The sequence below is a fragment of the Salvelinus fontinalis genome, chromosome 27 (assembly GCF_029448725.1).
Source record: "Salvelinus fontinalis isolate EN_2023a chromosome 27, ASM2944872v1, whole genome shotgun sequence".
NCBI lineage: Eukaryota > Metazoa > Chordata > Actinopteri > Salmoniformes > Salmonidae > Salvelinus > Salvelinus fontinalis.
The window spans coordinates 18,860,663-18,878,210 of NC_074691.1; positions in this window are offsets into that span (position 1 = coordinate 18,860,663).

Here is a 17,548-nt window from a genome sequence, read left to right on the forward strand (position 1 = left end):
GCCCATGTCAGCAAAACAAATTTAGATTGGTAAGTTTGTCTAGCCAGTTATCTAAACTTGTAGTAATCATGATCGAATTACCAAACTTTGTGGGGTCCACTGAATTTATTAGTCACTCTCACCAAGATAAAATGGGGCCAACAGAGAGGGCTGCCTTGCTTCTAGTCCTTAGGAAACGTTGCAGTATTTTGTTTTTTTAATGTGTTATTTATTACATTGTTGTCCCAGAAAATCTTAAGTGTTATTACACACAGCCGGTAAAGACTATTGGATATCAGAGCGGTGTCAATTTACCAGCACTACTACCAGTATAGAGCAGCTGGTAGCCTAGCGGTTAACAGCATTGGGCCAGTAATTTAAAAAACTTCAAACATTTCTCTCCACCCTTTGTCAAAATTTGTAGAAGTGCAGGAAAGCTGTACAACTTGACATTTTTCTCTCCGCCCCATGGCAAAATGATTCGAATTGCATGAAATTAGTTATAAAATCTTCTCTACGCGCCATGGCAAAATGTGTAGAATTACAGGAAATTATCGTAACTTTTTACTCCCCACTGTCAAGAGGGGGGCCGCTAAAATGTTTTGCTTGCAAGGTGGGGGGACCCCCCAATAACATTTCCAAAAGGCTATGGCCGGCTTTGACTGCATGTGTAGGTATGGATGTGGGTATGCAGACCTGCGAGCCACTGCGGCCCTTCATGATGAATCCCTGATCTAGCTTATCTAAATCTCATCCCAATTTAGCAAAAGTCAAACAATGACAAACTCCTAAATCACTTCAATCTCAGAGTTTGAAATCATTGCCACAGCAGCAGTGTCTTCATTAGAGAGAGAGAGAGACCTAGGCCACAGTCTGAGAAAGTAGCCTTGAGACAGAGATTCCCTGTGTTTGTGGAACCTGGGTCTCAGAGCCCTCAAAGTCTGGAGAGAGACTGAGACACAGTCGGCTGGCCGATTGGGCCATGCAGGTTTTAACCAGTTCCTGACTGCTATGTATCTTGGCAGTTATTTTGACAGCACTATCACAGAGGGGGTGGGGGGGAGATAAGCTGTCTAAGGAATCGCCATGGCGCCGGTGTGTCCCTTCCCCTTGCCGCTCAGACGGCCAGCCCCCTGACTGCAGCGGAGGATTGTGGGGGATCGTGGTAGGGAGCAGGGTTTGTGTTGGCAAGACCCTAGGGCTCTGGGAAGCATCGCACTTTCTCTTCAAAAGTCATACCATATCCCCCTACCTCCCTTGCCTGTCCACACCCTACAATAACCCCACCCCCTCCACCCACACACACACACACCACCCCCAAAACCTCTCTCTCCCTGCCACCTTGTCAACATTTAATTAAGAAATGATCTCTCTCTTGCTGTTTGTCTCATGGCTCCAAACATTTGAGCACCTTAGGGGCAATTGAACCATAGTTTGTCTGCATGGAGATAAAGAAGAGAAGTAGGGAGAAAGAGAGAGAGAAAGCCAGACCAGAACATAGCCCAACTGCATTGTAAGCAAACAGTACTAAAAAAGACAAGGATGAGCTCCTGTAAACTTTTGACTCTTTGCTGAGTAATGCCTTCAAGATGTGGCCCCTACAGTACAGATGTAAGATATTAATTTGACCCAATTTGCTAAAGCATGAAAGAATCCTGCAACAACAGGAAATGTTAATTATTATGTGGACTATAATTAATAGATAGGATACATTTTAGCTTAGGGCAAATCAAGTCTGACATTTTTAAGTGGAAATTACAAACTTACAAGCCTTTTTAAACCTTGAATACACTACAATTTTTCATTTCCTGCTGTGCATAAAAATTCTCATCAACAAAAGAGTGATCAAATTAAGATCCTACATCTGTATTCCGTTCAATAGTCCAAGCCCATCTCCCCTATAATCTCTCTCTGCCTCCCTAGTCTACACATGTCTATACACGGGTCACAAGAACAGTATACATACAGCTGGTCCTGTTGTGGACTCTGATATTTGAATTTTACGGTACCATCCCACCAGGGCTCACAAACAGCTTGGTACCATTACAGAGCTAGCGTTTTAGGATTATTGCTTCGAGGGAATACAGTCTGAGATCAAAGCCATACATACACACACAGGAATTTATGTTGCAGGAGAGGAGTGGAGTTGAGTAAGGGGAGACAGGGGGACAAAAGGGCAAACGTAGCATCTTTTTAGAACTGAAAACAATGTTCTTTCATCATCTGGAATGATAGTTGATTGATAGAGGCATGTGATAATATAAATTATGTTCTTTGGGGATTTTATTATGAAACCATCACATTTCTTCAATAAAGGATAGACGGAGAGAGATAAATGATGGAGAGGATGGGAAGAGAGGAAGACTTCAAAGCCTCTGTGCTGCTGTACATTGTTTTGAGACAGTGGAAAACTACCCCTAACATCTAAGTCTCAATTCTGAAAATGACCTTTACGCAAAGCATTATGTTATAGACACCAAGGTCCGACCCAGGGAAGACAGACAGAAATGTTAACCTTGAAAATCTTTAAAATAATTTTCTTCATACGTCACACTCACAGAGCTTAGACTACAGCCACTGATAACTTCAAGTACATTGTGGCAACAAAAGGCCAAAAAACCTAAACAGACCAAAAAGACATGTCACAAAGAGGACTGAGGTCACAATGTTGCCATAATAATTCATACTTATAACCTCATTGCCAGTAGAGATTGTAGTAAAATGATTTAGTCTATGCATATTTCATAATATGCTTACAATCAGTATGTTGTGAATTGCTGTGAAATTATGTTTGTGTGAAATAAATCGATGAAACAATTGCGTACTGATACGTAGAATTAGTGTAGTTTGTTTCTTGTACTTCTCCTAGGTAACATGCTACCCTAGTCAAGAGGGGATCAGGGAGAACCAATGACAAGGGTTTCTATTAAGACTGTTTGTGTGGTCCCACTTATCAACATAAACATACAACTGTGACAGATCTACTAGCGGTGTGTTCAGAGGTAATGAGATGTGATAGAGAGAGATGGAGTGAGATAATAAGTCAAATATACAGTATTGTAGACCCTCAGTGAGAAAGAGAGAACACACTGCTAGTAAATATGGCATTAGAGCTAGAAAGAGAGGGAGGGATAAATGGCTTGAATAGATCAGATAAAACATAGTGGAAGCACAGGCCTGAGTGACACATGTGGAAGCCCTCATGGTGGGTGGTGGGCCTTAGTGGTCTGTAGGGAGCCACAGTGGTTTGTGGTGGGCCAGAGTAGTGTGAGAGGTAGTCTGTGATTGACTATAGTGGTCTGTCTCCCCCGGTGGTCTGGGAGCGTCCTGTCTGATGTGCCTCTGACTGATAAAGAGTGGCATCTCCTGGGTCAGCAGGGGGTCAATGACCCCCCCCCCCCCCCCCCCCCCCCCCCCACCAGACAGTCAGACTACCCACATAGATGTATAGAGAGAGAAGAACAAGGTGGGAAATAGAGGCGAGTGAAGAGAGGGATGGCATAGACGGAGTGCATGGTAGAAGAGATAGATAGATAGAGGGATGCCTAATCATAACAGATACAGATACAAGCCTACTGTATCCTGTCATGTGACACGACCCCAAACGTCAATCTGCCAATCAGCTGAAACATTGCAGCATGTGACCTTTGACCCAGGAAGTAAACAATATGAATATATTAAATGTATATTGAATTCAACTCTGTACAGATTCCTTCCAGTGTAGTTCTTTGAAGTCTACCACAGGTGAGTGAGACATATTATAGGAACTGTTGTGACGGTTCTCCCCTCTCAAATACAAAACATCAATATGAGTCGGAATTGTGGACTGTTGTGACTTGTTTAACTCTGGGTTCCGCTTCGAGTATTATTTGCTGAGTCATGTCTTGTATTTTGCCGTGATAACTGGCAATTCCCCGCCTGCACTTGAAAATATCCAGCCAAACACAGAGACAAAATAGGCACCCGTAAGTAGACACACACACTCTCACACACCCATTGTCTCTGTATGTGTGTCAGGGCGTCTCGACGTGTCCCTCTGTGTTCTCGTTCACATGACGGTGGTGAAGCAATCAGTGCCATGCTGTTTACCTGGCTTATCAATGGTGTTGTAACAAGCAGATGACACACAGACTCTGACCCCAGGATACACACACACATACTTACCACAGTGCACGCATGCGCATAGGCATGTACACACCTGTGGTGTGCCTATGGTGTTGTTCAGTTTGTTTCATATTTGACTGGACTAAGTTGCCTACAGGTCAAGGATTGTTTTTCATTAGCTGGTTATGAAAATACCATATTTTCCAGTGTGTCATATAAAGCCTCTAAACTCTGATGGCCCTACAGACATCCTCAGGATCACGCTAGCTAACTGGCTAATGTGAATGATCTAAAGCTACCAGACCTCCGTATGTCACTAATGATGCGTAACCTCATCCCCCATAAAAAAAGGGCCCGTCTCCACGTTCACTTTCCAGAGAAAAAGTCCTGTAATCTGAATTCAGGTGTAAAACTACAGACTTGTCAACCGCTGGCTAGTAAATCACAGTCATAAATCCCTGCAGAGAAAATGAATTATCACTGGGTTTTGAATTTACTGCAGTACAATAATTCATCTTTCCATGTAATGTAAAGGTAGTAGGTCAGGATTTACAGGTAACTTAAGTGTGTACTTACTGTTTGTCTGAGTGTCTACATGTGTGTATATGTGTGTATGTCTGTCAACTCCTTGTGTTTGTGTGTTTGTGTGTACCCCCATTCACACACTCAGACTCTGGCTAGTCAATCCTAGCGCCACATCACTCCATCATCATGCTTTGTGGGTAGATAGCAGGTCTGCCGGCTTACAAGATGTTTCGTCCAGCCTGTCATGTTTACTTACAATGATAAGCTATGATGGATCCCCCGCAAGCTATAGACGCCACAGGCACACACGGACCGCTAAAACACACACACATTACATATTGCAAGTCACCTCGTAGCCCAGAAGACACATTCAGAGAGGACTGTCTTTGACAATGTTACATAATCCACTATACATTTCAGAGAGACACCATGCACCACACACACACACACACACCTTTGATATAGTGGTTATGATGTTTGGATGTTGTACTCTGTGATCTGTTAGTTGGCCTGCGTAATGTCAGTTTACTTTAGTTTGGCGCGAGGCCAGGCGGGTCCGGGATCTGACCACAGACAGCCCATTCTAAATAAACCGACCAATTAAAAAGCCTAATGAGGCTCCTGCTTATCCTATCACACAGAGTGCATTGAGGGGGCACTTCAACAGGCAGAAAGAGGGTCTTAGAGGGTGGTGGATTCCCTCGTGTTTCAGAGGTGACTAATCTTTATTCTTGTAATACACACGTATGCCACGCATACCAAATAGAGTTTATAAACATCTACTTGAGGATTTTGGGCAAAAGGAGACAAAAGCAAGGCAAGTGTAAATACAATACCATGTAAACCCTGTCAAATCTAAACTGATCCTTTAGATGTCTGTTGCTAGTCATCGCAACAGATACAGTAAAAATTGAGGCCCAACGCCTAGAAAAATGTCAGAAACAGAACAAGAGAGAACAAGAGAAGAAAAGGAGGCTATTCTGCTCCTCCAGTTCACCTCTTCTCTCCTCCCATGCTTCCTCTCCTATGGTTCCCTCCTCTCTTTCTCTCACTTCTTCTACAATTATTTACACCCAAGGCCGCGGTGGCCGTTGACAAAGAGAGTGAGAGAGAACAAGGTGGAGGTGGAGAAGAGGAAATGAGCAGCTCTAAGACTCCTTCCCTCTCTCCCCCTCTCTTTCTCTGCCTCCCTGTTACCTCTTTCCACCTTCACAACCCTTTCTGTTTCATTATCAATTGCTGCCTCCCTCTCTTTTACTCTGTATTTTGACCTTCCCTCCCTCCTTCTGCCTCCCTCTCTATATTCTCTCCCTCTCTCCGGCTAGCTGTTCAAGGCCACACTTCTCTTCCTCCTCCCTGTTTGTCTGAAAGGTCAGAGGGACTGATACAGTACCAGGGCAACCGTTACAAATCTTCCCCCTTATCGAGGACAACACACAGATAACATTGTCTCCGTTCGCTCATCCGACAGATCCATCTCCGAAAACATCTCCCGGACCCAAAGACCCGGACGGAGCTGGGCCTGAATATATGGAGAGACTGAGAGATTGATGTTCTCACTCCTTTCACTGAGGAGAAAGGAGTGTAATGATGGGAGATAGAAAATACTGTGAGGCTTTGTGGAAGACTGTTTCAGTGTTCAGGTGATTAGGACTTGTGAGATAGTCACTGAAAAGATTAAGGACAGTGCATAAGTTGTTAATTGCAAGCACCTCCTTGTGTGAAAGTGTGTATTTGGGGAGGATTGCACCTGCAAGTAATGATGTGAGATTTTGCCACTTTCACCTTAACCCCCCACTACCCGTCTCTCTTTGCAACTTGCACCTGTTAACCCCCCTCCCAACAAACACACACACAGTCTCTCTCCGTTCTTCAACATCTCTAACGTGACAAAAGCCATACCCCAGCTCAGGGCTAAGTACCTCCTTAACCCAGCAGTCTTCAGTGATTTATATCCCAGTATAATTTATGTGTGTGTAACGACACAAGGCGAGACTCAGATCCAGACACAGGCGGCAGATGGTTTGAGCTCTGATATTTATTATAGTCCAAGGGGTAGGCAAAAGACAGGTCGGGGACAGGCAAGAGTTCATAGCCAGTCCAAAACAGTAAAGGGCGGCAGGCAGGCTCGAGGTCAGGGGCAGGCAGAGTGGTACGGCAGGCAGGCTCGAGGTCAGGGGCAGGCAGAGTGGTACGGCAGGCTGGCTCAGTCAGGACAGGCAAGGGTCAGAACCAGGAGGACAAGAAAAACAGAGACTTGGAAAAAAACAGGGCTAGGAGAAAACCGCTGGTTGACTTGGCAAACAAGACGAACTGGCACAGACAGACAGAAAACACAGGTATAAATACACAGGGGATATTGGGGAAGATGGGCGACACCTGGAGGGGGGTAGATACAAGCACAAGGACAGGTATGTGACAGTATGTCTGTGCTGTCAGGGTGTGACTGTATGTCAGTGCAGGGTGAAGCTAGCCCTGACTCCGGGCAGAACTCCACCTCCACGGCTCATGGCCCAGGCCACACAGGCTTTTACGGAGATGCATGGGCTGAGCCCTGACAGAATAAGTGCCCTTTATTTTTTTATCACTAAATGATGACGTGTTTAATAGTTAAGACATTACTAGTTATGTAATAAAAGTATGCATCATTGCTTTTTGTTATCGTGTGTGTGTGATTTTTGATAACACTGCAGAGAGTGTGTGTTGAGAGGTTCAGAGGGAGAGCATAGAACTCAAAGTGACATGTTCAAAGCATTTTGCTATGCAGTGAGCTTGTATATTTTTGTACGTGGTTAGTTCAGTAATGTTCAAAGGTCCTAACTTGGAAAATGACAGTCATAAGAATTTCTGTCATTATCTGGATTCTGTCGCTGGTTTAGGATGCACACACACACACATACAAGCAAATGGGATATGTCTAAGTCTGGAGCTGGCATTACTCCTGAACACAGACAAAAACACACAAGCACACAACAACACGCTCTGGTACTGGCTCTATTGACAGACACACACTAGACCAGCCCATACCCTGGTACTGGCTCTATTGACAGACACACGGAACCAGCCCATACCCTGGTACTGGCTCTATTGACAGACACACTGGGCCAGCCCATACCCTGGTACTGATGTGTGTGTTGTATGTGGTGGACGTGCAGGGTCAGTGGGTCGGGGAGGGCCCAGCCTCCTGGTTCCCACAGCCCAGAGGAGGCTGTCTCTCTCCCCCTATCAGGGTCCGTCTCCGGCCCCCCCTGTCTCCCCTGCTCGCCCCCATTCCCCTTGCTCCCTAGCCCCTGCCTGACGTCAGCCCTGGCCTGATAAGGGTGTCCAGTGGCCCGCAAGGAGAGGGGGATGGAGGGAGGTTACACTAACAGAGCCAGCCCTCTGGATAAGGCCCCAGACAGATAAGAAAGAGCAGTATGGAGCCCTATTGTTTCCACTGCTCCTCCTGTAGCTTCCATCTCTTCTCTCCTACTCCGTCTCTGTGCCTCACCTTCTCTATCGCTCTCCATTGCTTTCTATCACTCAATGTCTATCTCTCACTCGCTCTCTCCGTCCCCTCTCTCTGTCCTGTATACGCTCATCCTTTCAAAACAAGAATATTCCCTCTCTTATCGTGACGTACTTCCTATCTATCTCTGGATTGAAACACTTCTCTCCTCTCACTTCCTCGTTCTGTTTTTGTTGTCTTTTTCACTGTTTCGACATCAGGAGGAACAGCACTATAAGTGACAGGGGTGAACAGCTTTTCATTCAATAAACTTTAATAAAGTGTCATGAAAAGTGAGGGGGCTTGCATTGCCAAAGCAAATATGTTCAACAAAAACAACAGCGACAACCATAAAAGTACACAACCTCTCTCTGTGTATCTCCACCACTCTCTCCTTCTCTTACTCATCTCTTTGTCTTTAACCTGGTATCTGAACCCTACATGAACCCACCGTTTCATTGTCGTGCATCGATTGTTGTGCCTACGTCAACCTCACCTCCACCTAACCCCATCCCACTCTTACCCCTACTTTACCTCTCTCTACACCCAACACACATACACACACTTCTGTCCCCGCTGCCTACCACGCAGTGTCGCCACTGAGGCCTACACTATCAGCAGCTTATCTGCTATACCCTGTGAGAGTGTGTGTGCGTGTGTGTGTGTGTGTGTGTGTGTGTGTGTGTGTGTGTGTGTGTGTGTGTGTGTGTGTGTGTGTGTGTGTGTGTGTGTGTGTGTGTGTGTGTGTGTGTGTGTGTGTGTGTGTGTGTGTGTGTGTGTGTGTACTGTTCACTCTCCAGGCCCAGGCTAGCGGACTTTGGCCATTGCTTATCACTGGGAGAGGTCCTGGGGTCTGCCTGGGATCCCTGTGCCTCAACCACTAAAAATACACCTTTGATAAACCACACACATACGCAGAAGGCAGGGCAACTCCCCTCGATACATGGGTTTATAGAGTGGCTGTGATGGGCTGTCAATCAGCAGCTAGATCCATACAGTTGGCCACCATGTGAATGGTGGGTTGGCCCAGCAGTGTGCGGTGAAAGTGATCATGAGACACATCATGGTATTGTATCATAAACAGACAATCAAAGCTGAAGTGGTATTTCAACTATTACTCACATCAAAGACAGCATTAGAAAATTAATTATTGTGCTGTATAAAAAGCTTTAAAACAAGGGATTCCAACGGGGAAAATAACTCTTATAGAATTGAGCAGTGTATCTAATTAATTATCCGGTGTTTGAAGTGTGTTTACATAGCTCTTATAATGGTGTGACTAAACTCCTATTCAGCACAATTTATCACACATGAGAAGCTACAGCTGGAGGACTAAGTTAATAATTTAGTCAAAGACAAACTCCGGGATAACAGAGTATGCACAGACCTATGTGTCTCCCTCCCGACTCCCTAGCCCAAATTGAACAAACAAAGCTAATCCACAAACACAACACATATACCTAAAAATAACACACAGCAGCTCATGCTCACTCATACACACACACACACGCATCATAGTGACCAATTGTATGTCTTATTTGTCCAATAGAACTCCAATGTATTAGGATAGGAGTAGGAGAGAAAAATATTTTTTAAATGTGAGGCAGAGTGAGAGAGGGAGAGAGAGAGAGCACAAGAGAGAGAGAGAGAGAGAGAGAGCACAAGAGAGAGAGAGAGAGAGAGAGAGAGAGAGAGAGAGAGAGAGAGAGAGAGAGAGAGAGAGAGAGAGAGAGAGAGAGAGAGAGAGAGAGAGAGAGAACAATATAGGACACATAGATGCAACCTAGGTAGGTATCTGCATTAGCATTGATTAAAGGCTCACTCAAAATATTATTTTTATATATGTTGGCAGACACAAGTACCTGTCCACTCCGGTCATCATTGGCCAATTGATTTGAAGAGATAGCCCCGTGTTAAGGCAAGCCCAGAGAATGAGTGGTGTGAGTTAACTGTCCTCACCACAAACAACCTCTCTGTAACTTGACATTGATTACCGTTGGTCACACACCCACACACAAACACTCAAATCAATGAGGCTAATCAAAAAAAGGTAAATATGCTCAGCAAAAAACAGATGAGTTCAATAAAGTTCAGAATGCTCAAATTTAACTAGACAGGGCAACCAAACCATGGTTGTATCACAGACATTGGGCAACATGCATTAATTCCAGTCCTGCAGCGAAAGGTCAGTGCTCTAATGCATGGCCTCTGCTCCAGGTCCTCTGTTACAGAGTTCCCTGGCCTGGCTCTTCCTGCTCCCTCATTTGAAGTGTTCTTCCTGGAGCCAGGGGGATCCGCCGGGGGTCTATCCAGAGGAAGAAGGGCTGCAGTGTGCCACTGACCCCCCCAGTGACAAGGTCTCTGCCCCAGCCCAGACGGGGACAGGCTTTCCTGGAGTCCGGACTCATTCGAGACTGGATGGAGACACACCAGACACACACACACAGACACACACACACACACACATATATATATAAAATACTTTATTTGAATCCACAAATCACATTATAGTCGAGAATGATTCAAACATATCAAAGGATATCTGGACACTTATGGATACAGAAGCAGTTTCTTCTCCACACAGCCAGGCTGCCTATGACACACACACACACACACACACACTTTTATTTTATTTCACCCTTATTTAACCAGGTAGGCTAGTTGAGAACAAGTTCTCATTTGCAATTGCGACCTGGCCAAGATAAAGCACAGCAGTTCGACACATACAACAACACAGAGTTACACATGGAATAAACAAAACATCGTCAATAATACAGTAGTACAAAAGAAAACCAAAAGTCTATATACAGTGAGTGCAAATGAGGTAAGATAAGGGAGTTAAGGCAATAAATAGGCTATGGTGGCGAAGTAATTACAATATGGCAATGAAACACTGGAATGGTAGATGTGCAGAAGATGAATGTGCAAGTAGAGATACTGAGGTGCAAAGGAGCAAGATAAATAAATAAATACAGTATGGAGATGAGGTAGATAGATAGATGGGCTGTTTACAGATGGGCTATGTACAGGTGCAGTGATCTGTGAGCTGCTCTGACAGCTGGCGCTTTATGCTAGTGAGGGAGATATGAGTATCCAGTTTCAGAGATTTTTGCAGTTCGTTCCAGTCATTGGCAGCAGAGAACTGGAAGGAAAGACGACCAAAGGAGGAATTGGCTTTGGGGGTAACCAATGAGATATACCTGCTGGAGCTTTACAAGGGTATGTTTGGCAGCATGAGTGAAGGATGCTTTGTTGCGATATAGGAAGCCGATTCTAGATTTAATTTTGGATTGGAGATGTTTGATGTGAGTCTGGAAGGAGAGTTTACAGTCTAACCAGACATCTAGGTATTTGTAGTTGTCCACATATTCTAAGTCAGAACCGTCCATAGTAGTGATGCTGGACGGGCGAGCAGGTGCGGGCAGTGATCGGTTGAATAGCATACATTTAGTTTTACTAGCGTTTAAGAGCAGTTGGAGGCCACGGAAGGAGAGTTGTATGGATGGCATTGATGCTCGTCTGGAGGTTAGTTAACACAGTGTCCAAAGAGGGGCCAGAAGTATACAGAATGGTGTCGTCTGCGTAGAGGTGTATCAGAGAATCACCAGCAGCAAGAGCAACATCATTGATGTATACAGAGAAGAGAGTCGGCCCGAGGATTGAACCCTGTGGCACCCCCATAGAGACTGCCAGAGATCTGGACAACAGGCCCTCCGATTTAACACACTGAACTATGTCTGAGAAGTAGTTGGTAAACCTGGCGAGGCAATCATTTGAGAAACCAAGGCTGTCGAGTCTGCCAATAAGAATGTGGTGATTGACAGAGTCGAAAGCCTTGGCCAGGTCGATGAATGCGGCTGCACAGTAATGTCTCTTATCGATGGCGGTTATTATGTTGTTTAGAACCTTGAGCGTAGCTGAGGTGCACCCATGACCAGCTCTGAAACCAGATTGCATAGCGGAGAAGGTACGGTGGGATTCGAAATGGTCGGTAATCTGTTTGTTAACTTGGCTTTCGAAGACCATAGAAAGACAGGGTAGGATAGATATAGGTCTGTAGCAGTTTGGGTCTAGAGTGTCACCCCCTTTGAAGAGGGGGATGACCGCGGCAGCTTTCCAATCTTTGGGAATCTCAGACGATACGAAAGAGAGGTTGAACAGGCTAGTAATAGGCGTTGCAACAATTTCGGCAGATAATTTTAGAAAGAGAGAGTCCAGATTGTCTAGCCCGGCTGATTTGTAGGGGTCCAGATTTTGCAGCTCTTTCAGAACATCAGCTATCTGGATTTGGGTGAAGGAGAAATGGTGGGGGCTTTGGCGGATTGCTGTGGAGGGTGCCGGGCAGTTGACCGAGGTAGGGGTAGCCAGGTGGAAAGCATGGCCAGCCGTAGAGAAATGCTTATTGAAATTCTCAATTATAGTGGATTTATCAGTGGTGACAGTGTTTCCTAGCCTCAGAGCAGTGGGCAGCTGGGAGGAGGTGCTCTTATTCTCCATGGACTTTACAGTGTCCCAGAACCTTTTTGAGTTAGTACTACAGGATGCAAATTTCAGTTTGAAAAAGCTAGCCTTAGCTTTCCTAACACACACACACACACAAAATACACCTCCCACATAACAGTCCCCTCCAGCTCCGTCTATCCCCCCCACACACACCAACATCTCTATCTGGTCCTTCACCCAACACCTAATTCATACACACACACTGCAGGAGACATACATAGAGATCTGGCCTCCGTCTCAGATCCAGCCTCTGTGAGATCTGTCCCCCGTCACATTCTGTCAGTGATATTACGGCCAAGGCATGTACAAGTACACAACTCAGACAGCTACACCTATTGTACACACTCATGCATAAGAGACATTCAAGTATACTCAAACCAATATGTTAATTTCCATACAAAGTAATCAATGAAATGTCAGTCAGAACCGATCGTGTAATGCACAGTGTCAAACCTACACATCAGCTAAAGTTGCCACAAAACACCTTGTCCCGCTTCCCTATAGATTCCCTTATAGATCCCCTCCTACTGTATATACCCCAGGCAAGTTCATGACTCATCAGGGATACGCGTCACAGAGTGTTTCCCCACATAGATAGGCTCTTTGGGTTAATAGCTGCAGACTTATTTATTAGCTGCTTTATCAGTTACACATTGATGATGCCCTGTTCCTTTCCAATGGAGCAATACTGGGCTATTTGCCTTGACTCTCCAGGGGCCAAGAACAGGAGAATCAATACTGTAATGGGCTGCCCTGCCCTGGGCTGGCCGGGCTGGACTGGACTGGAGTGGGCTGGCTGCCCTGGGCACACCCTGTTGCCTACACAAACAGATAGGAGAAGGGAGACAGAGAGAAAGAGGTAGAGAGGGAGAAAGTTGGACATTTTAGAGAAAAGTTATACCTGCTGTAGCAGTGTACATCAAAAAGGTATGGCTGTCTAGATGTGGAAATATTCTGCACTCTAAAAAATACTAAGTAAAAAACAACCCAATTTGGGTTATTTGGTAACTCAGCGCTGGGTAAATATTGAACAGAACTCACACTGGGTTATTTGACTCTGCCAGTTGGGTTGTGTGAATAACCTAACAAGTTGTTTTTGTATATTTTACATTCGGTTTTGTACACTAGCTTCAAAAAGCTGAAAATAAAATATTTGTTGTTATTGAAAAGATATTTCACAGCGGTTTAGATGGTACAATGATTTTCCTCATTATACATTGCTTGTTATGTCACAAACTGAAATTAGGTGAGCTATTTGAATTTTAGCAACCAGGAAATCGCGTAGTGATTTCTGCATATTGCACCTTTAAGATGATTTATTACATATTATAATAAGGTATACCCCCGTATTGCATAATAAGGTATACCTCCTTATCGTATCCCAACAAAGGGATTTACATAGGCTTCTGGGGAACTTATACAGTTCTAGAAACCTCATTGAAGCTACACAAATGTAAATGTTCAACCTTAACATATGAAAACTATACAACAGAACAGATGAACAGGAATGACATTTACTCTAATCGGTGGCTAGAAATAACTACCTAAAAGCCACGTGCATACTAAACTATGCCTCCAGTCTTCTGATCAGACCTGCTGGGTCATATTTCAATAACCCATCACCAATAATCCCAGCACCCAGCATCAATAACCCAGCAGTTTTTAAAGAAAACAACCCAACTAAGCGACCCAAGGCCTGCAAGCCAGCAGTTGGGTCAACCAAACAAACCCTACATTGTTTTGAGTGTGCTCAGGCAGCAAGCCAGGCAGGCAGGACGAAGTCAGCCCTCACCAGAACCAGGCGTACGGGTGAACAGGGCCCCTGGAGAGAGGGCCCCTGGGGAGAGGCGTAGGAAGCCCTGTGAGATACAGAGGGTGGTGTCTTGTTATTTTCGCTGATCCACAAAGACTGGTCACCCCTCACTGTAGCCACAACGACGGCCAAGAGCATCCTGTTTGGCCACAAGGCCTGATGGCACAATAGACAGGACCAGGGTAACACACACGCAAGCACATGCACACACACACACACACACACACACACACACACACACACACACTACCGTCAGAGTATTCATACCCCTTGACTTATTCCACATTTAGTTGTGTTACAGCCTGAATTCAAAATGGGTAGAAAAACAAAAATGTGCTCACTCATTTATGCACAATACCCCATAATGACAAAGTGAAAACATGTTTTAATAAATGTTTAAAATGTATTGAAAATGAAATACAGAAATATCTCACCATTGGCATCGATTACAGCTGTGAGTCTTTCTGGGTAAGCCTCTAAGCGCTTTGCACACCTGGATTGTACAATATCTGCACATTATTCTTTTGTTTTGTTTTTTACCCATCTACCAATAGTGTAAGGGCTGTCGTTCTCCTCATCCTCGGACGAGGAGAGGAGAGAAGGATCAGTAGACCAAAATGCAGCATTCGGGAAATAAGCCATCTTTTATTTAAACACGACGATGGCAACACGAAAAAACAAAACACTTTCAAATTTACAAAACAAGAAAACGACGTAGACGAAAAACCTGAACATGAACTTACATAACTAACGTAAAACTCACGGACAGGAACAGACTTTATCAAAACGAAACGAACAACCAAACAGTCCCGTATGGTGCAAAACATAACACTGATACAGAAGACAATCACCCACAAACAAACAGTGAGAACACCCTACCTAAATATGACTCTTAATTAGAGGAAAACGCAAACCACCTGCCTCTAATTAAGAGCCATACCAGGCAACCCAAAACCAACATAGAAACAGAAAACATAGACTGCCCACCCAAAAACACACGCCCTGACCATAAACACATACAAAAACAACAGAAAACAGGTCAGGACCGTTACAAATAGGTGTCCTTCTCTGCGAGGCTGATTGAATATGTGTTTGAAATTCCCTGCTGGACCTTACAGATAATTGTATGTGTGGGGTACAAATATTAGGTAGTCATTCAAAAATCATGTTAACCACTCTTACCACACACAGAGTGAGTCCATGCAACTTATTGCAACGTCATGCTAATCCCATTAGCACACGTTAGCTCAACCGTCCGGGGGGGGACATCGATCCTGTAGAGGTTTTAAGCACATTTTTACTCCTGAACTTATGTAGGCTTGCCAAAGCAAAGGGGTTGAATACTTATTGACTCAAAACATTTCAACCTTTCACAATTCCACTTTGACATTATGGGGTATTGTGTGTAGGCAAGTGACACAAAATCTCAATTTAATCCATTTTAAATTCAGGCTGTAACACAACAAAATGTGGAAAAGGTCAAGGGGTGAATACTTTCTGAAGTCATACATACACACACACACTGAAGTCATACATACACACACTGAAGTCATGCATACACACACTGAAGTCATACATACACACACTGAAGTCATACACACATACACTGAAGTCATACATACACACACTGAAGTCATGCATACACACACTGAAGTCATACATACACACACCGAAGTCATACATACACACACCGAAGTCATACATACACACACTGAAGTCATACATACACACACTGAAGTCATGCGACTCCCACTACACATTGCCACCTTATCACAGTTTATGTTATAGTGACATTGAAAGACTGAAACTGGAGTATTCGAGCATATGCATATCACACACATACACACACATACACACACATACACACACCAACGCATAGGCTATGTTCTAACTGTATGCACACACACACACACACACACACACACACACACACACACACACACACACACACACACACAGAGAGAGAGAGGGAGAGAGAGAGAGAGAGAGACACACACTCCAACAGGCCTTTTAGCTATCAATCCCTATTATTACATTACTTTTATTTTGCATTGCTCATTATTAATTAATTTACATTTAGTTAACACACAGCCATAATATTGATCTGTTTTTTGTGAACATTAATTTATATTCGTTTAAGAAATACTTTGAACTAATGAATGTACATGTATAACCAAATATGAAACGAAATTTGACAGAAATTAGACTGACTTAACCGACAAAACGTTGCTCCTGAGCTACACACACGCACACAGACAAGTGCAGGCATTGACTTGGCAGCACGCATAGTGCGTTGAACCACATAATTCAAAGTTTGACTGTCAGGGGGAAGAGCGGGACAATGAAGTGGCCTCGTGTGTTTACATTCACAAGTGTTGATGACAGGTATAAATCTGTCTACGAGAGAACAACAACGCTCGACACATCCGACGAGGAGGACTAAAGACTTGTCTGGCGTCGACCATCGCCGGTCCGTGACTCTATAGGTTACCAACCGACCCAGCACTCAGTCTCCATCATCTCTAACAATGGTAGAAACATTCGTCAGGTCAAAAAAAATGGCATTATATTTAACGTTATGTTTATGCTATTTTATTGATGGATTATTATTTGTGTTATTATTATGACTAATTGTTTTGTTTTATTTGTGTTTTTTAGTGTATTGCTATTATTAAGCCCTAGTGTTGTTGTTATAATTATTATTATTGACTGGCTAACACCACAATTTACAATAATAAAGGTCTTCATCGTAAAGGTCTTCATCATTCAGCAATTGAAACATATTATTGAATGTCCAGGCTCATTCAATCAAATTAAAGAACATAATGTATTTATATCTCATATTTTACTTTTTTTTTTCTTGAGCGGTAAATGTCATAAACCATTTTGAAATGTGAGAGTCATACGAATACAATCACCCGCAACGAGTTGATTTGTAATAGGCACGAACAAAACGTTCACAAAAGAAACCTTTTTTCATAAAATGTTTACATCATTCGATGTGTTATTTGTTCCATAATTTAACAAATTGTGGCAATCTATGAAAAACTGAAGGTGATAGTCTGAGCAAAAAAATGATCATACATGAACTGCCACATTGACTTTACTAAAGGGGGAAATGAATAGATGGAATATCT